Source organism: Pongo abelii, chromosome 6, assembly GCF_028885655.2.
Source record: "Pongo abelii isolate AG06213 chromosome 6, NHGRI_mPonAbe1-v2.0_pri, whole genome shotgun sequence".
Taxonomy (NCBI): domain Eukaryota; kingdom Metazoa; phylum Chordata; class Mammalia; order Primates; family Hominidae; genus Pongo; species Pongo abelii.
Window position 1 is genome coordinate 69,377,914 of NC_071991.2, and position 26,283 is coordinate 69,404,196.

Genomic DNA, 26,283 nt, shown 5'->3' on the forward strand with positions numbered 1-26,283 from the left:
TTGGCAAGGTGTGATTGGTTTTGAAATGTGAAAATATGAGACTTGGGAGGAGCCAGAGGCAGAACGATATGGTTTGGCTCTGTGTCCTCATCCAAATTTCATCCTGTAGCTCCCATAATTCCCACATGTTATGGGAGGGACCCAGTGGAAGATGATTGAATCATGGGGGCGGGTCTTTCCCATGCTGTTCCCGTGATAGTGAATGGGTCTCACGAGATCTGATGGTTTTAAAAATGGGAATTTCTCTTCACAAGCCCTCTTTTTGCCTGCTGCCATCCATGTAAGATGTGACTTGCTCCTTCTTGCCTTCCACCATGATTGTGAGGCCTCCCCAGCCATGTGAAGCTATAAGTCCAATAAACCTCTTTCTTTTGTAAATTGCCCAGTCTCAGGTATGTCTGTATCAGCTGTGTGAAAATGGACTAATACATGTATGAAGCAATGGTTTGCAGACATTGGACAACTGTCATTATAGACCATAAATATATTAATAATCCTGATATTGAGAAAAGATAACCAAGTATGATGAGCCCTATGATTTTTGTGACTTTTTCTCTAGAGGCATTCTCCAGCCCATGGTGTAGGTGCGGGGGGAATCCCAAGTATAGAATGGTGATCTCTCTGAAGAGGCAGAGACTAGATTTCAGGGAGGTGGAGAAAGCTGAAAATTGTAGAGTAGAGTGCCTGCAAAGAGGGAGCTGGAGAATGAAAGCCTCAGAAATCTGCATAGGGTACCCTTGAGTCTGCTTCTACATTTGAAATTGCCCATGCATAGGAAACAATCCACTAGTCAAGGAAAAGAAAGACTTGAGACCTGAAAGCTGAAGAAGTGCAGAGTTTACAAGGCTAGGAGACTTGAGTTTTGACCAGCTAGAATGGAGAGTTTATGTTGCACACTCAGGACATTCAATATACACAGCAGAAAGACTTAGTAGTAGGACTGGAAAAAAAAATTCCTAGTGCAAAACTACCCCAAACGTGCTCTACTAAAACTTAAAAATAAACCTCAAAAAATTTAATTTATCTACAAATAACTATCTGACTGACCAAAGTTTAATAGCCTTTAAACAATTTTTAAATTAGGACTCAAAACTATAAAATTCACAAGTGCCCAGCACTGAATAAGAATGATTAGAAATAAGAAACAGGAAATTGTTACCTATAAGCAGAAATAGAAGCAAACCCAAAAAATGACAGAAAAGGTGAAATAAACAGATAATGATTTTAAAAGGGCTATCACAGGTATCTTCAAGTATTTAAAACAAAATGTGAGGAAAGAAATATATGCAATGAAAAAGAACCAAAGAGAACTAAAATAAGTTTTACTGGATGAGATTAACAGATTAAACACAATGTTAAAAAAGATCAGTAAACTTGAATATGCAGTAGTTCAAACTACAAAATGAAGTCCAGAGGGAGAAAAAAAGAAAAAGAATGAAAAAAAAAAAGATACTCAGGGGCTTGTGATAAATATCAGATAGTGTTAAATCCTGAAGTGAGAATCATTAAAAATATTAGACGAGGTGCTGGACGCAGTGGCTCACGCCTGTAATCCCAGCACTTTGGAAGGCCTAGGCGGGCAGATCACATGAGGTCAGGAGTTTGAGTCCAGCCTGACCAACATGGTAAAACCCCGTCTCTGCTAAAAATACAAAAATTATCCTGGTGTAGGGACGGTCACCAGTAATCCCACCTAACTGGAAGGCTAAGGCAGGAGAATTGTTTGAACCCAGGAGGTGGAGGTTGCAGTGAGCCAAGATTGTGCCACTACACTCCAGCCTGGGCGACTGAGTGAGACTCTGTCTAAATATATGTGTGTGTATATATATATACACACATGCATATGAAGAAATAACAGCTGAACATTTTCCAAATTTAATAAAAATATGACTCCACTGATACATAAGGATTAATAACCCACAAATAGTATGAATCTAAGACCTTTCCAGCTTCTAGAGCCACCCACATAATCCCATTTCTTCATCTCCAAGGATTGCGACATTGCACCTCCTTGTGAACTTCTTACATAGTCACATCTTCTTCTGACTTTCTGAGTCTCTCTTCTAGTTTTAAGACTCCCTGTGAATATACCGAATCTACCTGCATAATTAAGACTCTATTTTAAGGTCAGTTAATTAGCAATCTTAATTCCATCTACAACCTTAATCTCCCTTTGCCACAAAAAGTAGTATATTCACAAGTTCCAAGTATTAGAGTGTGTTTATCTTGGAGTGCCATTATTCTGCCTACCACAAATACCTACGCACATCATAATTAAATTGCAGAAAACTAACAATACAGAAAAAAAAACTCAAAGTAGAGAGGAAAAAAGTGCACATTATATACAAAGGAATAAAATAAGTGTGACCGCAGAATTATTTTAAGAAGCTTTGTAAGATGGTACATAATGAAATGGTGTTGTTAAAGCACTGAAAAAATAGTGTAAACACAATAGAAACATCTCTCAAAAATGAAGACAAATTAAAAGGAAATATAAAGGGAGATTATGTTTAACAAGTTTTCCAAGATAATTAAATGAGGAAAATATTTATTTCCAAAAATGGTTCTGGTATAATTAGACGTATACTTGAAAAACATGTTCCTCAACCCTTACCTTAACCTATACATGCAAAATTAGTTTCAAGTGGATCAGATATAAACATAAAAGTTAAAACTTATAAAATGTCTAGTAAAATAAGATAGGAGAAAACCTTTGTAACTTTGGGGGTAGGCAAAGGTATCTTGGGACACGAAAAGTGTAAATCATAAAATTTTAAAAGTCAACAATTGAGTTTTATTATATTCGCAACTTCTGCTCTACAAAAATATACTATTAAAAATGAAAAGAAAACGTATAGAGTGGGAGCAAATGTTCACAGCACATATTAATATTTCTGACAAAGGTCTGGTTTCTAGAATACATAAGAATTCCTACAAATGTAAAGAAGCCAAAAAAATCAAAATAAGCAAAATATTTCATAAATCTTTCATAAAAGAAAATATGTAAAAGACTAATAAGCACATGCAGGATGCTCAATATCATAAGTCATTCAGAAAATGCAAATTAAAATCACAATAAAATGCACTACACATCTACTGGAAGGGCTAATATTAAAATGTCTGGCAGGCATTCTGCTTCTGTCCATAAAGGATTTACTGTTGCAGAGAATGTCTCCTCAATGTAAACAGAAAACTGGACAAAATAATAGAAACAACTATTTCCAGATATTGAACAACAGACACCAGAGGATTATAATCTCTAAGAGAAGGAAAACAAATGGGGTCAGCACTCTAAATGCTCCAGTGCTTCCTGGAAGCAATTTCCAGGCCTCAGGGTAGGTTGGAAGAGCCCAAATGGAGCCTGATGTCCTTGTAGATTCATGGTTTAAAAAGATAGAGTTTGAAGAGGACAACATGCTGGAATTTGTGAGTCAGAATAGTTAAGAGGAGGAGGAAGCTACAGAGGGAGAGGCTTTTCTTTAGAAATAGGCAGACTGATTCTAAAAACCGATATGGAAATTCAAAGGACATCGACTATGCTTATTAACATCGAAAGTAATGGCAAAAACTGCAATTGCTTTTGCACCAACCTAAAAACAATAGAAGTAAATGTCAAAGTTAGCACATTCTCTGAGTTAAGAATTTAACAAAACTACAGTAATCAAGTCATGGTCATAATGGTCCTAAAAATATACAAATCAAACAGAATAGGGAGTTTAGAAATATATCCAGTCCTTAAATAAGTATGAACAATGATTTGTTAAAAGTGTGAAGATAAGTATGCATAAAGTATAGCCATCTCAACACATGTGTTGGAAGAACTGAATACCTACACGAGAAAAGAAAAAAGAACCTCAGCATCACCGCACACTTCCAATAGATTATAGAGACCTAACTGGGAAAGCTAAAACGATACAACTAGAAGAAAGTAGAGAAAATCATTATAATCTTGGCATAAGCAAAGATTGATCAGGATATACAAAGCTAAATTCATTTAAAATATTAAAAAATGAGCTTCATTAAATTAAAAACATTTACTTTTCAAAAGAAATTATTTAAAAATTAAAAGGCAAGCCACAAACTGGGAAAATATTTACAAAACAACGATCTGATAACTGTCTTGTATCTAGAATATACAAAGAACACACAAGTCAATAAGAGAAAGAAATATAAAAATAGGCTGAAGATTTGAACAGACATTTCATCAAAGAAGATATAAAAATTACAAGCACAAGAAAAGAAACTCAACATCATAAGTAATTAGGTAAATGCAAATCAAAATCACTGTAAAATTTCTATTTCTCATCCATTGTAATAGTGCATTTTTAAGAAATCACTGCCTGACCCAATATGATAAAGCTTTACTTCTATGTTTTATTCTCAAAGTTTTATATTTTAGGTTTACATTTAGGGCTATGCTTCATATTGAGTTAATTTGTATATATGGTGTGGAGTATAGATTGAAGCTTTTATTTTTCACAGTAGCCAATTGTTCCAGCACCATCTCTTTTCTCCTTTTGCCATTGAATTGACTGTGCATTTTTGCCAAAAATCAGTTGTTCATATATGTGTAGTTCTATTTCTGGAATTTCTATTGTATTTCATAGATCTATTTTTTTAATTTTGATGACATTACCAGACAATCTTGACTATTATAGCTTCATAATCATTCTTGAGATCAAATGTTAGTTTTTTTCAATTATTTTATTCTTTTTCAATAGTTTCGTTGACTATTGTTGGTCACTTCTACATAAATTTTAAAATCAGTTTACTTTTCCCAAAAAATAGCTTGCTAAGATTTTGATTGTAGTTAATGTGACATACAAATTAAGTTGGGGCGATTTACATATTAAAATATTGAGTTCTCTAACCTGTATGCAAGGTAAGTTTCCCAATTTATTTAGGTTTTTAAAATTTCTACCAACATTGTTTTGTGAATGTGTTTGATATAGGTCTAGTATATCTGTTTTTGGATTTATTCCTAACCTCTACATACCTTTTTGGTTTGCATGGGACATCATCAATCTAGACATCCAAACCAAATTTTATTGGGGGTCCATCCTGTTTCTGTAGAGTGGACACAACTGCAGGGAACATGACCATTGCCTTGAGGCAAAATATTGAAAACAGTGTTACCCTTCTCACTCAATCAGAAAGATCTTGAGTAAGAATGTCAATTGGCTTGGCTTGTTTTGTGTGCCCAACTTTGGCTGTCAGGAGTGCTTTTGGCAATAAAACAGAAGATAACCTCACAATAGTGGCTTAAACAATTGGATAATATTTTTTTCCTATGACAAAACCAAAGGTAGACAGTTTGTGGCCAGAAAAGTGACTGAAGGACCCAGGCACTTTCCATCATCTTGAACCAACATCTTTAGTGTTGACTTATGCCCTCAGGCTTATTGCTTCATGGTTATAGAATGGGTGCTGTGCCTCTAGTCATTACATCTGAATTTCGTGCTGGAGAGAGAACAAATGGGCAAAAGGACAAGCCAACTGAGTCTGTTCTTTATTATCAGGGAAGGAAGTAAAATCTTTCCCAGAAATCCTATTCAGCAAACTTTCACTTACATCTTATAGACTAGAAATGGACCACATGGCTACTCTTCTCCACAGAAGAGTCTGAGAAATCAATTATTTTGTCTTTTTCAGTCTCTGTGATAGAGTCAAGTAGGGGAGAATGTGATTATATTTGAGTATTGAGTGAGCCAAACTACAATGGCTGCCACACTGACTGATATTATGACAGGAGAATAGGAAAGTGTTATTGTCCTGGCCTGAGTTATGGGTCTGTCTCTGTGGTCAGGGAAGAGCCCCTTCTATTTTCACAAAAGAAGGATAGAGCATGACTAAATTGACAGAAAAAATAGTTATCAAGACACACAGAGTTAAGGCAAATCTCTGGAATCTGTCTCTTAGGATAATGATATAGCCTGGACAACATGGTGAGGTCCTTATCTCTACAAAAAAGAAAAAAAGTTAGCTGGATTCAGTGGTGCATGCTTGTAGTCCCAGCTACTCAGAAGGCTGAGGTGGGAGAATCACTTGAGCCCAAGAGGTCGAGGATTCAGTCAGCTGTGACTGCACTACTGTTCTCTAGCCAGAGCGACAAAGTGAGACCCTGTCTCAAAAAACAAACAAACGAAAACAAAAAAACAAAACAAAACATAAAAAAGGATAATGGCAATCAGTTTTAATTTTCAGGACTGTTTTTCTATATTTAAATTGAATTAGAGTTAAAAATGACGTCTCTTATCCACTCCTAAAGCCTGCTGATGTTTCTCTAGAGATGTACTGTGTAAGGAAAAATGAAGAGCAAAGTAAGAAGTCAAAGCAAGTCCTGTGTTCAAATCCTAGCATACCTACTATCTGAATTTGTCATCATCGGTAAGCTACTTAAATCTTAGGAGCCTCAGTTTCCACCAGTGTAAAATGGGGATAACTATACCCAATGGCTGTAGTAGTTGGGGAGATTCAGTGAGGTAATTGATATACAGCATCTAGCTTCTACTTGCCACTTAAAAATGTCAATTTTCTTCCCTGTTGCTTCTTTATTTTTATCCTTGTATTTCTGCTGACTAGATTTAAAGCATCTCTCAAGCTCCTATTTGTGCTCTTCCCCAAAGGACTCCTTAAATGTCAAGTTAAGTCCAGATTTTCAGAAGTTTGCATAATGTTTGTGAAAGAGCCATGGAAACATATATGTCTGGCCAAATGACCTTAACCTTCCCAGGTCTAACCAAGCTATAGTTTAGAACTTCTCAGCATGGCTGTGTTCACGAGACAAACAGCTTCATGATTTTGAGACTTATTTGCTCATAGTATAGGTCAGCTTTGTGATATTTCTTCAGAAAAGCCTCGCGTAGTCAATTTATACATTTTATACTCATATTAACATGTACCTCTCTTTTCTAGCACTCAGGACAAATTCTAACTTTGCATCTGTGGGACTGCTTTTAAATTTTGATCTGTCTTCCTGAAAGAAGGGACAGTATCTTCTTCTGCTTACCACTATGTCATAAATGCCGTGGCCAGAGAAAAGAGATAGCCAACATTCCAGAAGAAGTAAAATACCTCTCCTGAATTTTCCCTGAAACCTGTCTGCACCCCTCCCCTTTCCATAGTTTGTGTTATCAACATTCACTTGTCTTCTAAGAGTTAGGAAGCTGCATTTGTGTCCAAGATAACAAAATTAGGTTTCTCTATCACTATCAACTTAAAGACTTCCTTCCAAACACTTACTCCTTTAAATTTTTCATTCACTTGCTGAAATAATTTACTCCTTTATTTTTTCATTCACTTGCTGAAATAATTTTAAGGAAGAAAATATCTCATGCAGCTCTCATTTTTATTTTTATAAATGACAGGATCCGTTTTACAAAAGTGGGGATTGGGTTAAGAGGCTCTACAAATGCATTTCCACTTAAGCTGATGCACTCTAGAACAATGTGCAGCTGAATGGACATTTCCTGTCCTACCACCACAGAAGAAAGGGAAGGCAAGTTAATGATTGCCTGTTGGGGCCTGGGATTCAGAGTTTAGCCTTGTAAGAGCTGTGCTAAGAGGTTTCTGTACTGTCTACCACCTCCTATTTGGAAACCCATTTGACTTTTTCCATTAGTGTTTTTCTTCTTTTTGAAGTGTTGTAATTCAGCCTCAGTGTGTGGTCTGGCTTCGTTCTCACTAGAGCAGAGACTGGAAGAATTGAGCCAAACTGTGGTGGGCCAATGATAAAAATTGCTTCTATTTTCCATTTTAACAATTGTTTTGACTTTAACAAATTTGAGGCTGGAACTTTTCGGTTGGGAGAATGGGGTTTTGAGTATCAATGAATAAAAAATAAGTAAAAATAAAGGGATACATCTATAGGATATGGTGCACAAGAGGAAAAATAATTGTCTATCCCAATATTACCCCTAATTCGTTTAATTTTAATTTTTTAAAGAAACTACTTCTATGTGATTTGTGAAGAATCATCAAATTGGTATGCACCACCACTGCGCCACCACAAACCCACTTTCTCTGCTTTATAGTACCATACTTCCTTTTAGATTCTAATTTGGGTTTCAATTCGTGTCTTTCCATAAGTCAGCTCACTCTTGAACCTGAACCAACTCCCTGACAACACATTTTGAATGAGTTAATGGGGGAAATGTCCACATTTAAGACCTCATGTTATATTCATTGCCTTTCTGGTTACCCATAATTGGATGATTATAGAAGAGAAATCTGTTCTAAAGCACAGAGTGTGATGCTTCTCTCACTCTGTTGAAAGTTATGTTCATAATATAAATTATGTCATAAATGATGTCACAAATTCAGGAACAAACGTGGCTACAAATTGATATTCAACATGACACTATCAAATTAATGTTGAGACATTAGACAAACCATTTATTTTTACTGCCTCAACTTTTTTTTTTTGAGACGGAGTTTCACCCTTGTTGCCCAGGCTGGAGTACAATGGCATTATCTCGGCTCAACGCAATCTCCGTTTCCCGGGCTCAAACGATTCTCCTGCTTCAGCCTCCCGGGTACCTGGGATTACAGGCATGCACCACCACGTCTGGCTATTTTTTTTGTATTTTTAGTAGAGACGGGGTTTCTCCATGTTGGTCAGGCTGGTCTTGAACTCCCGACCTCAGGTGATCCTCCTGTCTCAGTCTCCCAAAATGCTGGGATTACAATCGTGAGCTGCTTCTGCTAAATGAGATAATGAAGTCTGTCTCCACTTATGTTGAAGAATTAAGGAGTTATTTTTAATAACATGATTCTAAAGTCATCTGGCCCCCAGATGCACTGCTTTTTAGAATAAGGTTAGACATAGATAAATAATGAGCTTTATTCATTATTTACCATATAGCTCAATATTCAATGTCGGCTGAATTTAGAAGTTTTAAAGCACTATCACATCTTACCGTTTTGTAAAAGTAATTTGCCCACAACTCACATTCACCCTATTTTTTTAATTAATTATAACCACAGATTCTGAGGTTGTGCCTTCTTCCTATATCATTGCTATATTACTCTGTTTCTCAGGATTTTGTTTTCATTCACGCTGAACTAATACTATGAATTAGAAGTTTTTCTTTTCATCACACATTATTGCAAGGGTTTACTCAATTTGTTCACTTATTTATATATTCAATACATATTTACCGAACACACTGTATGTGCAAGACTTGGAGATACACCAAAAATAAGAAACACAAAATCCCTGCCCTTGCGTAGCTTATTTTTAGGTAAGAGTGGGTGAAGCTATGAAGAAAAACAAAAGTGAATATTGGACAGGGAGTGACAAGATGGATAATGACCTCTCTATGGAGGCAACATTTGAAGAAAGACTGAAAATGTAGGAAGAGTCAAGCACTGTGAAGACCTGGGAAAGCATTCCAGACAGAGAGAAGAATAAGAGTAGACTGAGAGGGAGCAAGGGGAGAGAGGTAAGGAATAGAGCCCCAGGGAACTGGGACACAGCTAGACCCATAAGACCTGTGGCACATGGCGAGTCATTAGGATTTTATGCTGAGTGTGATGCCCTTAGAATTAAAGTAAAGAAAACCTTTGTGGTGTTAGTCTCTAGTATTATAAAGGCCTAATTCTTGGAAAATTCAATCCATAAGTATATATTGGAGGTTTTCATTGTGCAAGACATTGGGCTCAATGTGTGAGAAAATAAAGAATACAGTTAGAAGCTTGGCTTCCAGAATCTAACAGGGTATTTTGAGTAGATGAATCACATACAGATAACGAAGTGTTTTACATCAGGGAACTGTACCTGTCAAATTAATAGTATGGAATAAAAACCCATATTTCTTCTCTTTAAAGAGCTTATACCTTATTGGGTCGGTAAAATGGTCATGGCTAAAGAAAATGTATGACAGCATAATATGATACAATTTCTATCTGTAGAAAGTATTTAGAAAATAAGTACATAAGTGACTGTTAGAGCAGTAAGGTGATGCTTGTTGGAAGAAAGAAGGCTTGAGGTGGAGCCTTGAGCAATAAGCATTTACATTAACATTCCATTGCAACTGAATTTCATGTGTGAGGTATGAAGTAGAAATAAATTACCACCTTTTTAATAAAAATTCAATTGACCTAGCACCATTTACTGAAAAGATAACCTTTTCCTTGTTGCATCTTTTCAGTTTTGTTGAGGTACCGTTGAAAATTAAAAATTGTGTATATATTTGCACATTGTGAAATATTCACAGTCAAGCTAAGTAATGTATATTTTTCTCAAAAGCAATTTTGGAATCGTTTGAATCTCACAGTTGTCTTTTTTCAAAAACAATTTTGGTGTAAATCAGAGATTAGAGGATTCAATATTATTAAGATATCAGTTCTTCCTGTATTTCTTACCATGATATTTTCCTCCCTTTGATATATTTTCTTTGATTTCTCTTGTAGTATTTTCTAGATTTCTATGTAGCAGTATTGCAATTTTTATTAGACTTATTCCTAGGTATTTGGTGACTTTCAAACTATTGTAAATTGATTTAGCTTTCAACTTTCATTTTTAAATGTTTGTTGCTAATACAGGAATGTAATTAATTCATATAGAAATTATACTCAGCAACACTGCCATTTTTATTAATTCTATTAATTTATCTATAGATATGTCATTTTCAGTCCTTTCTTTGTGCTTCATTACAAATTATTTTCTACTAATCTCTAGGCCAAACACTAATCCCGTCTTCTGCAGTTTCTAAGGTGCCATTAGATTCATTCTTTAATTCTTAACTTCTTTTTTAAGAGCTGATGTTTGGGAAATTTTCAAATTGTACTCTATCTTATTATATACATTAAACTCAGTTATTTTAAATCTGTGTGTATCTTCAACAAAATTTAGATTACTTGGACACCTGTTCCTATGTGTTTTCTCTTTGGGTTTGGTTACTGACTGTGTTTATTGACATGTTTTGTAAGTTTTTATTAAATGCTGGACAGTATGTAGGAAAAAAATGCCTAACATTTGGATGATATCTTCCTCCAAAGACGATTTCATGTGTTTTGTTTTTTCCAGTCCCAAGTACAGACAAATCATTTTAATCTAGGCAAAACTGGCCTATTTTTAGTTTGTTCTCAGTCATTGCTATGCAATGTTTGTAGAAATCTCAACTAACACTACTTTTTGTCTTTCTAGCACAATAAAAGTTTCAAAATCATTGCTAAGCTATTTTTTAGTTTCTAAGCACAGAATCAGAGTTTCTCAGTGTCTTAGAGTTGGTAAATGCTAAGAGTAGAAACTGTGTAGATTGTCAAAGTCACTTTTCTGAAGTTCACTGATTTGAGCCCCTCACATTTTTAGACTATTGCTTCATGATCAGTTTCTGTGCTTAGAGCTGAGAATTGCTTGCTAATGCAAAAAAGTGAAGGCAAATGAACACTCATCCTAATGTACTTCCATTCTTTTCAGGAACTCAGTTCCTCAATTTCTTGTTGACTTAGTTAATCTCCAATAATTTTAAGTAGTTGTTTTCTGCTTCATTTGTTTTATGCAGCTTTCATAGTTGATCTCCTTGAAAGTATTTGTATTATACCAAATACTGCACAGCAGAAAGGAATCCAGAGTAATAAATGCAGTTTGAAGTAAATGAAATAATGCTGAAGAGAAAAATTGAAAAAGGAAAATCTATACATTATTATGCAATTTTTGCCTATTTAATGTCATTTTACAGTTCAAATGCATGACATATAAGAAATTTTATAATCTCACTCTAAACTCTTCTCCAATATTATTTCCCACCATATTTCCTAAACCAAACTGAATTTCTCAAGGTTTCAAAAATATTTTATGCATTTCCTCAAATCTACGTTTTTGCATGCTATTTTATATACACACAACTAAGCTTCTCAACTGGTAAATTCTGAATATTTGCATGCAACCAGTGGAGTAAATGTGTGATATTGATTCCACAGTTCATAGGATAGCTGGTCAGAGCCAGGGTGGCCAGAGAACACGAGAAAGTTGCTTCCAGCTGAGAATCATTTTCTCATTTCCAAAAGTGTGCCATAAAAATATTAACATATGTGCCATGATATGAACAAATCTGGAAGCAGTGGCCAAGAATATCTGATCCCGATATACAATCAACTTTTATTTCATGAAAGATTTTGCTCGTTATTTAAGACACTGCTCAAGTGTAATCTTCTTTTTTTTTTTCTGAAACGGAGTCTCCCTCTTTCGCCCAGGCTGGAGTGCAGTGGCGCGATCTGCAATCTCGGCTCACTGCAAGCTCCGCCTCCCAGGTTCAAGCCATTCTCCTGCCTCAGCCTCCTGAGTAGCTGGGACTACAGGCGCCCGCCACCACGCCCAGCTAATTTTTTTGTATTTTTAGTAGAGACGGAGTTTCACCATTTAGCCAGGATGGTCTCGATCTCCTGACCTCGTGATCCGCCCGTCTCAGCCTCCCAAAGTGCTGGGATTACAGGCATGAGCCACCGCACCCGGCCAAGTGTAATCTTCTTTTAACTCATTTTATTCGTTTCTATAACAATTTAATTTTGTAATTTTGTAGCTTTTGATATTGTACCAAATATATGGGTCTTGAAGTTAGAAAAACTAAATTTGAATCCTACATGAGGAGTTCTGGTCCTTGGTAAGTTTTCTCTGAGTGTCAATTGTCACATCAGGGAAATGAGGGAAATACTAATTACACTATTTTAAAAATACTTACTGAATGCATATTTTATACTAACCACTGAAGTGGGTATTAGATGAAACGAGAGAATTTCTATGAATGCATAGCAACAGCACAAGACATGACGTATTATAGTAACTTAATTTTAAATTTTTCTTTTATTATTTTAAGATGAGTAAATTAGATTAATAACAGTTGATGAAGGACTAGGACCCATTCATGGAAATTCCAAATGTTAGAGCCTGAGTAAATACACAAATTGTGTCTTGCAACATTAGGCCCTCTAAGCTCTTACTGTTGTATAGGTGAGTTGTAAATAGTCTTCTTTGACATCCTTTGCTCATAAGATTTATTAATATAAGTAGAGTATCATATGCATATTGTTTGCTTATTAATTCATGATTATATTTATTGCAGTGGTTCATTCATTCCACACTGTAGGTTGTCAAGAATATAGGCCCTGAGTCAGGTAGACAGGGGGTTGAATCCTGTCTCTACCATTAACTATTATAGCTCTTCATTACATGTTTATAATACATTCATCGCTAATGAACGAACCTAGGCTCAGGCTTCCTCATCTATAAAAACTGGTGTGATGATATATGCCTCATAGGATTTTTGTGACGATAGAAGGAGATTCTACATGTAAAACAACATGGCGTGGAACAATCAGTGTTTAATAACTGCTGTCTATTGTTACTATTTGAACCTTAGGCTCTTTTTTTCGGGGTCCTAATATATTAGCCAAGGAGCAATTTAATATATTTCCATCTTCCATTTCTATTTTCTAAAATCCTCAATCTCAGGTGAGGGTGCTGGAAAAGTTTTTCTTTCTTAAATGAATTTAGGCAGACCAGTTATTCCACATAAATCAAGTACCCCCTTGAGGTTCCCCAGTTCTAAAAGCATGGGAATGTGGGTAGTCTTGGCTTCACTGTCTTTGTCCGGTGTGTAGGATGTGCTGGCAGTCCATCCACTTGAGCTGAAATTTGGCCTTGGGGCTGGGTTCTGTTCACTTCCTCCTAACTAGGCTTTCAGGCCAGGAAAATGTTGTAATAGAGTTTCTTCTCTCCAGAAAATCCCTAGAGATTCTTCCTCTTGGACTTGAGGGTAGACATTCAAATACTGCCTTCCTTGGATGTTTTTTAGTTTAGCTGAGGATTAAATTTTTCAAATTGTCTGCCTTAATAAATATGTCCAACCCTTCTATTCATTCCTTATTTGAACCCAAGGTCAGGGGGCTGTTTATATTTTAGCCTCTTCCAGAAACCCATATTCTTTTCCTTTGTAACCTTTTAACCCACTTTCTTTCTTTCTTTTTTAAGTGTTAGGATTTTTAGTTGCTTGCTGACTTTTCCGTTTTATACCTTTAATCTTCTTTTATTTTATATTTTAATATATGCACTAGGGCACAATGAGGTTTCTTTTATAATAACATGAAAGGCAGAGAAAAAATAGTTTGGATCAATAACAAAATATTCAGGAAATGGACATGGAAAAGACCCATTTTTAAGTTTAGCTGGTAAAAACATAAGCTCTTTAGGGAAGGAGAAAGTGCTTCCAAAGGACAACCCTTGTAAAAGAAGAGACTCCCATGGCCCTGATTCACAGTCTATTTATTTTAGGCTTGTGTTTCTGAGTGCAGTGTGAAAAATGGAAGAAGTCATATAGCACAATTTATTGTTGAGACCCATAGGTCATGGAGCAGAAATGTGTAAACATACTGAGGGATATATGTAATGGCACAAATGACTGCACTGCTTCTCAAAGAGTAACGCACACAAAGCACCATTGCTTATAAATACTTCACTCACTGATATGGTTTGGTTCTATATCCCCTCGCAAATCTCACCTTGAATTGTAATAATCTCCATGTGTCAAGGGTGGGACCAGGTGGAGATAATTGAAACATGGGGGCAGTTTCCCCCATGCTATTCTCATGATGGTGAGGAAGTTCTTAGGAGATCTGATGGTTTTATAAGGTGCTTCCCCCTTCGTTCAGCACTCATTCTCTCTCCTGCCACCCTGTGAAGAGGTGCCTTCCACCATGATTATAAGTTTCCTGAGGCTTTCCCAGCCATGCAGAACTGTGAGTCAATTAAACCTCTTTTCTTTAAGAATTACCCAGTCTTGGGTATTTCTTCATAGCAGTGTGAGAATGGACTAATACACTCAACTATCTAGAATTTGTTGTTTTCTGATTGAAGGCACAAGGAAGGGTGAGGTACATGCAAAGGATTACCCCAGAAACACAGAGATGACCCTGGAAGATCTTCATAGTATTCCTAAGAAACTTCATTAAAAGCACTACAGTTGATGGCTGCAGAGGAGAGTATGTCTCTCTTCAGCTAAGAGTTGCATGCTAAAATTCCATCTATATAATCTAGAGGTATTTTTTTCTCCATTTTATAGAAAAGAAATCTAATATGCCATTTCAATCATCTACACAGACACTGGTTCTGATGGATAATGCAGTGAGACCTGAATTCCCTAAAGAGTAGTCAGTGCCTTCTGGAATTAGGGTTTCTGAAGGGTCTTGGATGGACATCTGCATTCCCTTAGACTATGAAATTGGCAAGTTTCACTGTCAATTCTTCTCTCTGTATTTCCATCCACCCTTCCAATTACTACATCCTATAACAGATATAGCACATAGTTCATTCTTACAGAACATGTGAAAAGAATTAGTTAATTAAATGAGACTGACCCCTGTCCAGGGAAGTGGAGGATCAAAATACATCTGCAGGAAGCTGTAGATCTAGCTTTGCCCTCCACCCCTATGCTACCCTTCTACCTTCTCTTCTCCCTGTAATGTACATAAAGGAAGGCCTGATTTGTCACTTGGGATGGTTACTGGACCCTTCTAAAATGTTCTTAGGTGAGGTTTTATATTCCCTGAAGTTTGACATTTCCTGAATTTTTATTAATTCTGATGACTTGGAAATTATCACCTAGTGAAGTTTGTAAAATCAAAGTAGTCATGGGCCTCTCTTAAATACCATCTTTAAGATGCTGGTGGAGCCTGGCAAGCTAATTGGCTTTTCTGTATATTTCTTCTTGCAGAACAATTGCAATTCAATACTGGGAGGACTTCCAGAAGGATTTCATCAAATAACAAGCGTGTTATTCAGAGATCCATAATGATATGTTCAGACCCAAGTACAGACACTTCTTTGGAATGATTGTAGCAGAAGAGAAATTCAAAACAGACAGTAAGAATTTTTATAATTTTTAGTAATAGTACCATAACTAGTTTGTTGGGTAGTAAATGGGACTTTCTTCATTGTTTCCAATATTTTGACTAATAAAATTTAAGAATGCCATATTTAAACATATTACAAATGCTATTACTACTGAAATATATTTATATTGACCATGTTGTTGACAGACAACAATGTTTACTTTGATCTGGGTAAAGAAAAGTAAGCTCATATATTTTTAAATTTTCTATATTTTTGTGGATATATAGTAGGTATATATATTTATGAGTTACATAAGATATTTTGATAGAAGCATGCAATGCATGATAATAACATAAGGGTAAATGGGGTATCCATCACCTGAAGGATTTATTCTTTGTGTTACAAACAATCCAATTATACTCTTTTTGTTATTTTAAAACATACAATTAAATCATTTTTGACTGTAGTCACGCTGTTGTGCTAGCAAATAATACATCTTATTCATTTTTCTAACTATTTTTTTGTATTAATTAACCATCTGTGCTTCCTCCAGTCCTCCACTACCCTGCCCAGACTCTGGTAATCATCCTTCTCTCTATGTTCATGAGTTGAATTATTTTCATTATTAGCTTCCACAAATAAGTGAGAATGTGTGGAGCTTGTCTTTCCGGGCTGGACTTATATTACTTAATATAATGACCTCCAGTTCCATCCATGTTGTTGCAAATAACAGGATCTCATTCATTTTTATGACTGAAAAGTACTCCCTTGTGTATATGTACCACATTTCCTTTATCAATTCATCTGTTGATTGACATGTAGCTTGCTCCCAACTCTTGGCTATTATGAATAGTGCTGCAATAAACATAGGAGTGCAGATAGCTCTTTGATACACTGAATTTCTTTATTTGGAGCATATAGCTAAAAGTGGGATTGCTAGATCAAATGGTAGCTCTATTTTCAGTTTTTTGAAGAACTTCCAAGGTGTTTTCCATAGTGGTTGTACCGATTTACATTCCCACCAACAGTGTAATAAGGTTCCCCTTTCACCATATCCTTGTCAGCATTTGTTATTGCCTGACATTGGGATAAAAGCCATTATAAATGGGGTGAGATGATGCATCTTAATGTAGTTTTGAATTGCATTTCTCTGATGATCAATGATGTTGAGCACCTTTTTATATACCTGTTTGCCATTTGTAAGTCTTCTTTTGAGAAGTATCTCTTTAGATTTTTGCCCATTTTTAAAATCAAATAATTAGATTTTTTTCCTATAGTGTTATTTGAGCTCCTTATATATTCTGGTTATTAATTTGTCAGATAGGTAGTTTGAATATGTTTTCTCCCATTCTGTGGACTGTCTGTTCACTTTGTCAATTGGTTCCTTTCCTATGCAGAAGCTTTTAGTTTGATGTGATTACATTTGTCCATTTTTGCTTTGATTGTCTGTGTTTGTGGGTTATTACTCCAGAAATATTTGCCCAGTCCGATGTCCTGCACAGTTTCCCTTATGTTTTCTTTTAGTAGTTTTATAATTTGAGGTCTTGTATTTAAATCTTTAATCCTTTTTGATTTTTTTGTATATGGTGAGAGATAGGGTTCTAGTTTAATTCTTTTGCATATTCGTATTCAGTTTTCCCAGCATAATGTATTGAAGAGACTTTTCTTTCTCCAGTGTAGATTCTTGTACCTTTGTCAAAAATGAGTTTACTGTATATGGATTTATCTCTGGGTTCCCTTTTCTCTTCCACTTATCTATGTGTCTGTTTTTATGCCAGTACTATGTCGTTTTGGCTACTATGACTCCATAGTATAAACTCAGGTAATGTGCTTCCTCCAGTTTCATTCTTTTTGCTCAGGAGAGCTTTGGCTGTTCTGGGTCTTTATTTTTCTATATAAATTTTAGGGCTACTTTTTATATTTCTGTGAGGAATGTCATTGATATTTTGATAAGAATTGCAATAACTCTGTAGATTGCTTTTGGTAATGTGGAGATTTTGGTAATATTGATTCTTCCTATCCATGAATATAGATTGTCTTTTCATTTTTGTGTGTCTTCTTTAATTTCTTGCATCAGTGTTTTATAGTTTTCATTGTAGAGATCCCTCACCTCTTTGGTTAAGTTAATTCCTAGGTGTTTCATTTTATTTATATAGCTATTACAGATGGGATTACTTTCTTAATTCCTTTCTCAGAGTGTTTGGTGTTGGCATATAGAAATGCTACTGATTTTTGTAGGTTGATTTTGTATCCTGCAACTTTACGGAATTTTTTTTTTTTTTTTTTTTTTTTTTTTTTGAGACAGAGTCTGGCTCTGTCGCCCAGGCTGGAGTGCAGTGGCGCGATCTCGGCTGACTGCAAGCTCCGCCTCCTGGGTTCAGTCCATTCTCCTGCCTCAGCCTCCCGAGTAGCTGGGACTACAGGCGCCCGCCGCCACGCCCGGCTAATTTTTTGTATTTTTAATAGAGACGGGGTTTCGACGTATTAGCTAGGATACTGAATTTGTTTATCAGTTCTAATAGTCTCTTTGTGACGTCTTCAGGTTTTTCCGAATATCAAGTCATATTATCTGCAAACAAGTATAGTTTGACTTCTTTCGTTCCAATATGGACTCCCTTTAATTCTTTCTCTTTTCTGATTGCTCTAGCTAGGATTTCCGGTACTATGTTGAATAACAGGAATGAAATTAGGCATCCTTGTTGCATTGCAGATCTTAGAGGAAAGCGTTTCAGTTTTTTTCCGATTCAGTATGATACTAGCTGTGGGTCTGTTGTATACAGCTTTTATTATGTTGAGTTATGTTCCTTCTATTCCCAGTTTTTGAGGGTTTTTATCGTGAAGCAATGTTAAATTTTATCACAAGTTTTCAGAATCAATTGATAAGATCATGTGGTTTTTATCCTTCATTGTGCTGATATGATGTATCACATTGATTTGCTTATGTTGAACCATCCTTGCTTCCCAGGGATAAACTGCACTTTGTAATGATGAGTAATCTTTCAATATATTGCTAAATTCAATATATTGCTAAATTTAATTTGCCAGTGTTTTGTTGAGAATTTTGTATCAATATTCATAAGAGATTTTGTCCTATAATTTTCTTTTTGATGTATCTTTATCTGGTTTTGGTACCAGGGTAATACTAGCCTCATAGAATGGGTTTGGAAATGTTTCCTTTTCCTCTGTTTTTTTGAAATAGTTTGAGTAGAGTTGGTATTAGTATTAGTTCTTCCTTAAATGTTTGGTAGAATTCAGCAGTGAAGTCATTGGGTCCTGAGATTTTTTTTCCCTGGGAGAATTTTCGTTATGGCTTTGATCTCATTACCTGTTATTCGTATGTTTAAGTTTTGAATTTATTTGTGGTTCAATCTTGGTAGATTTATGTCTAGGCATTTACCCAGTTCTAGACTTTTCAATTAATTGGCATATAGTTGCTTATAATGGCCACTAATGATCCTTTGATTTTTGGTGGTATCAGTTGTAATTTCTCATTTTTTATCTTTGATTTTATTTATTTAGGTATTTCTTTTTTTCCTTAATCTGGCTAAAGGTTTCACAATTGTTTATCTTTTCAAAATACCAACTTTTTGGTTCATTGTTCTTTTGTATTGTTTTCTTCATTTCAAGTTCATTTATTTTTGCTCTGATATTTATTATTCATTTTCTTCTACTAATTTTGGGTGGGTTTGCACTTGCCTTTTTTTAATTCTTTAAAGTACATAGTTAGATTGTTTATTTGAAGTTTTTCTTCTTTTTTTGATGTAGGCACTTGGAGCTATAAACTTCTCTCTTAGGTTCGGCTTTTGCTGTGTCCCATAGGTTTTGGTATGTTGTGTTTCCATTATTATTTGTTTCCAAAAATTTTTAATTTCCTTCTTAATTTCTTCATGGACCCAGTGGTCATTCAGGAGCATATTATTTAATTTCCATGTGTTTGTGTAGTTTCCAAAATTTCTCTTGTTATTTATTTCTAGTTTTATTCCATTGTTGTCAGAGAAGATTCTTGATATTATTTTAATTATTTTGAATGTTTTAAGACTTGTTTTGTGACCTAACATATGATCTATCCCTGAGAATGGTCCGTGTGCTGAGGAAAAAAATGTGTATTCTGCAATCATTAGATAAAATGTTCTGCAAATATCTATCAGGTCCATTTGTTCTATACTGCAGATTAAGTCCCATGTTTCTTTGTTGATTTTCTGTCTGAATGGTCTGTCTAATGCTGAAAGCAGGTTGTTAAACTCTCCAGTTGTTATGTATTGGAGTCTATTGCTCTCCTTAGCTTTAATAATATTTGCTTTATAAATCTGGATGCTCCAGTGTTCAGTAGATATATATTTAATCCTTTTCCCATCTGCCCCAAGAATACTTGCCAGCAAGAAAACATGCGGCTGCCATGTTTACCTAAAGATAACTTGGACATGAAATTACCTCGCTTTTATTATTATTTTCGTATTGCTCTAGTATATCAACATTGGACACAGACATCATTTTATTTATAGCATTCTGTTTTTAGTAGCATGATATGGTTTGGCTTTGTGTCCCCACCCAAATCTCAACTCGAGTTGTTATCCCTGTATTCCCCATCTGTTGAGGGAAGGACCCAGTGGGAGGCAATTGGATCATGGGGGCACTTTCCTCCATGCTGTTCTGGTGAAAGTGAGTGAGTCCTCATGAGATCTGATGGTGTTATAAACGTCTGGCATTTCCTCTGCTCACTCTTCTCTCTCCTGCTGCCATATGAAGAAGGCCTTCCTTCCCTTTCACCTTCTGCCACGATTGTAAGTCTCCTGAGACCTCCCAATACATATGGAGCTGTGAGTCGATTAAACCTCTTTCCTTTATAAATTACTCAGTTTCAGGTATTTCTTTAGAGCAGTGTGAGAATGAAATAATACATAGTGGTATCTCCATTTACAAAATATAGTAATTCTTGATTGCTGAAAATGTCAGACCCTGGAAAATGTGACATTTCATGTGATGTTAACATCATTCTTGAACAGTTGTTGACAAAGATTCATTTGATCAATCTGATTTTTCCGAAAGGAATGATTCTGATGATTCTGATGTTAGTTCTGTTTAGAAATAACTCCAAAAGCAGTTTTTATATTTTATTTTTACATTGAAAATCAGTCAGATTTGCTTCAGCCTCGAAGAGCGTGTTTATGTGAAATTACGTGAGTGATGGCAATGAGCTGTGCTTTTTTTTTTCTAAATAGGAACAGGATTAAAATTGTTATATCTTCTTGCTGAATCAACTGTTTTATCATTATATAGTGACCTTCTTTGTATCTTCTTATAGTCTTTGTCTTGAAATCTATTTTGTCTGACGTAGTTATAGCTACTCCTACTCTATTTTGGTTTCCATTGGGATGAAATATCTTCTTCCATTTCTTTATTTTCAGTCTATGTGTGTTTCTATATGTCAAGTATGTTTCTTGTAGGCCTGAGATCATTGGGTCTTGGTCGTGGTTGCTGTTTAATCCATTCAGCCACTCTATGTCTTTTGACGGGACAGTTAGTTCATTTACATCCAATGTAATTATTGATAAGTAGGACCTACTCCTGCCATTTTGTTATTTGTTTTCTGGTTGTTTTTGGTCTTCTCTTCTTTCTTTCCTTCCTGTCTTTTTTTTTAGTTAAGGTGATTTTCTCTGGTGGTATTTCATTTCTTGCTTTTTACATTTTGTGTATCCATTTTATGGTTTTTGACTTGAGGATACCATGAGGCTTGCAAATACTATCCTATAACCCATTATCTTAAGCTGATAACGACTTAACATTGTTGCATAATCAAATAAACAAACAAAGAAAAAACAAAATTAATAGAAATTCTATACCTTAACTTCATCTTCCTGCTTTTTAATCTTTTGTTGTTTCTGTTTCTATCTTGTTGTACTGTTTATGTCTTAGAAAGTTGTTTTAGTTTTTATTTCTGGTTGCTTTATTATTTATTTATTTATTTATATTATATATTATATTATTTAATTATAATTTAATTATATATTGTAATATATAATATAATATACTATAATATATTATTCTATATTCTATATTATATATTATATATTATATTATTTATTTATTTTTATTTGTTTATTTTTATATATAATATATATAATGTTATAATATATATTATTTATTTATTTTTATTTATTTATTTTTAGCTTTTCTATTTAAGATAAGAACAGTTTACACCCCATAGCTACAGTATTGTAGTATTCTAAATTTTTCTGTGTACTATTAGCAGTGAATTTTGTACCTTCAGACGATTTCTTATTGCTCATTAATGTCCTTTTCTTTCTAACTGAAGTACACCCTTTAGCATTTCTTATAGGGCAGGTCTGGTGTTAATAAAACTCTTAAGCTTTTGTTTTCCTGAGAAAGTCTTTAATTCTCCTTCATGTTCGAAGAATATTTTCAACAGATATACTATTCTAGGGTCAAAAAGGTTTTTTTCGGCTAGGCGCAGTGGCTCACACCTGTAATCCCAGCACTTTGGGAGGCCAAAGCTGGTGAATCACCTGAGGTCAGGCATTCGAGACCAGCCTGACCAACATGGTGAAACTCCACCTCTACTAGAAATACAAAAAATTAGCTAGACATGGCTGTAGGTACCTGTAATCCTAGCTACTCAGTAGGCTGAGACAGGAGAATCGCTGGAACCCAGGAGGCAGAGGTTGCAGTGAGCCAAGATTGTGCCATTGTACTCCAGCCTGGGCAACAAGAGTGAATCTTGCCTCAAAAAAAAAAAAGTTTCCCAGCACTTTAAATATGTCATACTACTCTCTTCTGGTCTGGTGTTTTCCACTGAAAAGTCTGCTGCCAGCGGTATTGGAGTTCCATTGTATATTATCCGTTCCTTTTTCTTGCTTCTTTTAGGATAGTTTCTTGACCTTTGAGTGTTTGATTATTAGATGTCTTGAGGTAATCGTGTTTGGGTTAAATCTACTGGGTGTTCTATCACCTTCATGTACATGGACATTGATATCTTTCTCTAGGTTTGGGAAGTTCACGGTTATTATCCCTTTGAAAAATTGTTCTACCCCTATCTTTCTCTCTACATCTTTAAGGCCAATAACTTTCAGATTTTCCCTTTGGAGGCTATTTTCTAGATCCTATAGATATGCTTCATTGTCTGTACTTCTTTTTTTCTTTTGTCTCCTCTGACTATGTATTTTCAGAAAAACCTATCTTCAAGTTCACTAATTATTTTTTCTACTTGATTAATTGTGCTATAAAAGACTGATGCATTCTTCAGTATCTCAATTGCATGTTTTCACTCCAGAATTTCTACTTGATTCTTTTTAACAATTTCAATTTCTTTGTTAAATGTATTATGAATTCCTCCTCTGTATTACCATGAATGTCTTTGAGTTTCCTCAAAACAGCTATTTTGTATTCACTGTCTGGAAGGTCACATATTTCTGTTTCTCCATGATTAATCCCTGGTGCCTTATTTAGTTCATTTGGTTAGGTAATGTTTTCCTGGATAGTCTTGATGCTTGTGGTTGTTCATCTTTGTCTTGGCTTTGAAGAGTTAGGTATTTTTTGTAGTCTTTGTTGTCTGGGCTTATTTGTAGTCACCCTTCTTGGTAAGGCTTTCAGGTATTCCAAAGGACTTGGGTATTGTGATCTAAACTTTATCTGCATTAGGAGGCATCCCAAACCCAATAACACTATGGTTCTTTCAGACTTATGGAGGTACTGCTTGATGGTCTTTGATAAGTTCTGGAAGAATTCTCTGGATTACCAGGCAGAGTCTCTTAGTGTCTTCCCTTAGTTTCTCCCAAACAAATGGATTCTCTCTCCCTCTGTTCTGAGCCACCTGGAGATAAGGGTGGAGTGATACAAGTACCCCTGTGGCCACCATCACTGGGACTGTGCTGGGTCAGACCTGAAGCCAGCACAGCACTGACTCTCACCCAAGGCCCACTGTAACCACTATTTGGCTAGCTCCTATGTTCACTCAAGGCCCTGGGGCTCTACAATCAGCAGGGGTTGAAGCCACCCAGGCTATTGTCCTTCCCTTTAGGGTGGCAAATTCCCTCTGGCCCCAGATGTGTCCAGAGGTGCCATCTGGGAGCTCAGGACTGGAGTTAAAAACCTTAGAAGTCTACCTAGTGTTCTATTTTACTGCAGCTGAGCTGGCACTCAAATCATGAGTCACAGCTCTTCTCACATTTCCCTCCCTTTTCCACAGGCAGAAAAGGACTCCATGGCCACCACCATCACAGGACCATGGAGACTACTTCCAGGGTACCACCGATGTTCCCTTACGTCTCAAGGGCTCTTTAGACAGCTTGCGTTGAATGCTGTGTGGCCTCAGACTCACTCTTCAGGGAAGTGGGGATGCCCTCTGTCGCAGGAGAGGTCCAGAAATGCTGTCCAAGAGGGAAGTCCTGGAATCATGAACACCAGGAGCCTGTTTGATGTGCTATCCTCCTATAGCCAAGCTAGTACCTAAGGTGCAAGACAAAGTCCCCTTTACTTTTCCCCATGCTTTTTTCAAGCAGAATTAGTCTCGCTCCGTAGCCACCACAGGTGGGAATGTGCTGAATCTTGCCTGAAGTCAGCAAGCCACAGAGGCTCACCCAAGGCCCACAGTATACTACTACCTGGGTATTGCTGCTGAGTATTTAGGACCTAAGGGCTCTGTAGTCATCATGTGATAGGTCCTGCCAGGACTGAGTTCTTCCCTTCAAGGCAGTGGGTTCTCTTCTGGCTCAAGCTGTGTCTAGAAATGTCATCTGGGAGCTAAGGGGGCCTGGAAAGGGTAACTCCTACTGGTTCCCTATCCTATTGTGGCTGAGCTGGTATCTAAGAAGCAAGAGAAAGTCCTCTTTATTCTTCCCTCTCTTCTCCCAAGTAGAAGGAAGGGGTCATTTTTGGAGCTGTGAGCTATGACACCTGGGGTTGAGGGAGGTGTGGTGCAAGCACTCCCTTAGCCACTCTGGCTGGTGTCTCAGTAGGGTCACAAGCCTCCCAAGTTCACTGGCTCTGAGCAGTAAGGCTCACCTACAAGTTGCAGTCCTTGTGGCCTAGATAGCCTTTTAAGACTATTTAGAGCCCCAGAACACTTTAGCTTGTGGTGGTCAGGCTTGCTGAAACTCAAATTTCAACCGCTTGCAGGGTGATTCCCCTCTGGCTGGGGCTGTTTTAAATATGCGTGTCAGCTGAGTTCAACCTGGTTTTGCTATCTTCTGTGACAGGAGGATAAATTCAATGAAGTGTCTCACAATTGCTGCACTCTCCCTCTCCCAAGGGTACAGAAACACTCTCTGTACTACATGGCCATTGCTCGGGGATGGGGAAGAAGTAGTGCCAGCTGTTCAAGACTCAGTAATATAAAGTTAAAGCAAGTACTATGAGTGCGCACTGTTTTTTGCTTCTTATGAAGGTGCTTTTGTTGTGTAGATAGCTGTTAAATTGGTGTCCTTGCCAGGGGAACAACCGGTGGAGCCTTCTATTCAGCCTTCTTGCTCCTCTCCTCCCTAAGCTCACTTTTTTTTTTTTTTTTTAACTCCTTGAGTTATCTCTCTTACTGAAGAGCCTGGAAACTTTAATTATAAAACCAAACTACAAGCTTAACTGTTTTCAAGTAACAAAAGACATTAATGCAGCTTTTTATAGTGCAATGGGTATAGCACAAGCTAATGTTTTCTGTTATATGCCATAATTGGTCTTAAAAATTAATAAATATGTAATTTAAAAGTATTTTTATCTTTTAAAATATATGAAGTAAATCACATATTTTACTAGACTTAATATTTTACATATTCTGGTGACCCATGGAAACAGTCATAAAATATTTCCTTTAAAGCACAATTTTAAGATGTGTGAATCCCTATGTATCTTTTCAACTTTTTAAACTAGAGTGGGAATCTCTTTTTTTCCTATTTATTTTTTTAAATTCATGCCCCTATTAAAGTCAACAAATAATCATTGAATAGAAACTATGTACTCAGCACTCTGCTTATAGGAAAATTATCAGCAATAACAAAAATTATGGCTTTCACTAGGCATACAGAATTTTGTTGGAGGGAAAATAAAAACATAAATAGAAAACAGTATAAAACTGCATGCCAAACTGAGTGGAAGGAAGCAGATATAGTATATTATTTCAGGTAGTATTAGAGAAATTTTGCAGAACAATTGAGGAGATAGAGGACAGTGGATAGAAAAATGCCATATTTTAAAAGGAATAATTAAAGCATACAGTTTGGTAAGTTTGACAAAAAGTACTGACTAAATTCTTGTGCAGATTATTAAAATTTTTTGATTATTTAGAATAATTTTAATTGCTAAGCATTGGCAAGGCTCATTTTAAAAATAGGGCAATGTCTCTATTCTCTGTTGGGTGAGTATCTTTAGAGTAGAACATAACTGATACTCATATTTGTAACTTTTCTTTGTGCTTCAGAAGTGCCAAACTCTATGCATAGCACATTACA

The 26,283-nt window shown here is 36.0% G+C and overlaps 1 protein-coding gene across 9 annotated transcripts in view; it reads left to right on the plus strand.

Annotated features, from left to right (window-relative positions):
• The window catches only part of LOC129060378 (protein PPP5D1-like), a 272,742-nt gene extending 247,203 nt beyond the window's left edge, over nt 1-25,539 (plus strand). For 5 of the 9 annotated variants that reach the window (XR_008527042.2, XR_008527033.2, XR_008527041.2 and 2 more), the window contains 3 exons: nt 15,711-15,859; nt 24,033-24,297; nt 25,042-25,405. The gene's annotated coding sequence lies outside the window, so the exon portion shown is untranslated. Of the gene's footprint in view, nt 1-15,710; nt 15,860-24,032 lie in introns of all 9 variants that reach the window. The other 4 variants (XR_008527032.2, XR_008527036.2, XR_008527053.1 and 1 more) reach the window with 2 other exon arrangements.
• Nucleotides 25,540-26,283: the final 744 nt, after the last annotated feature.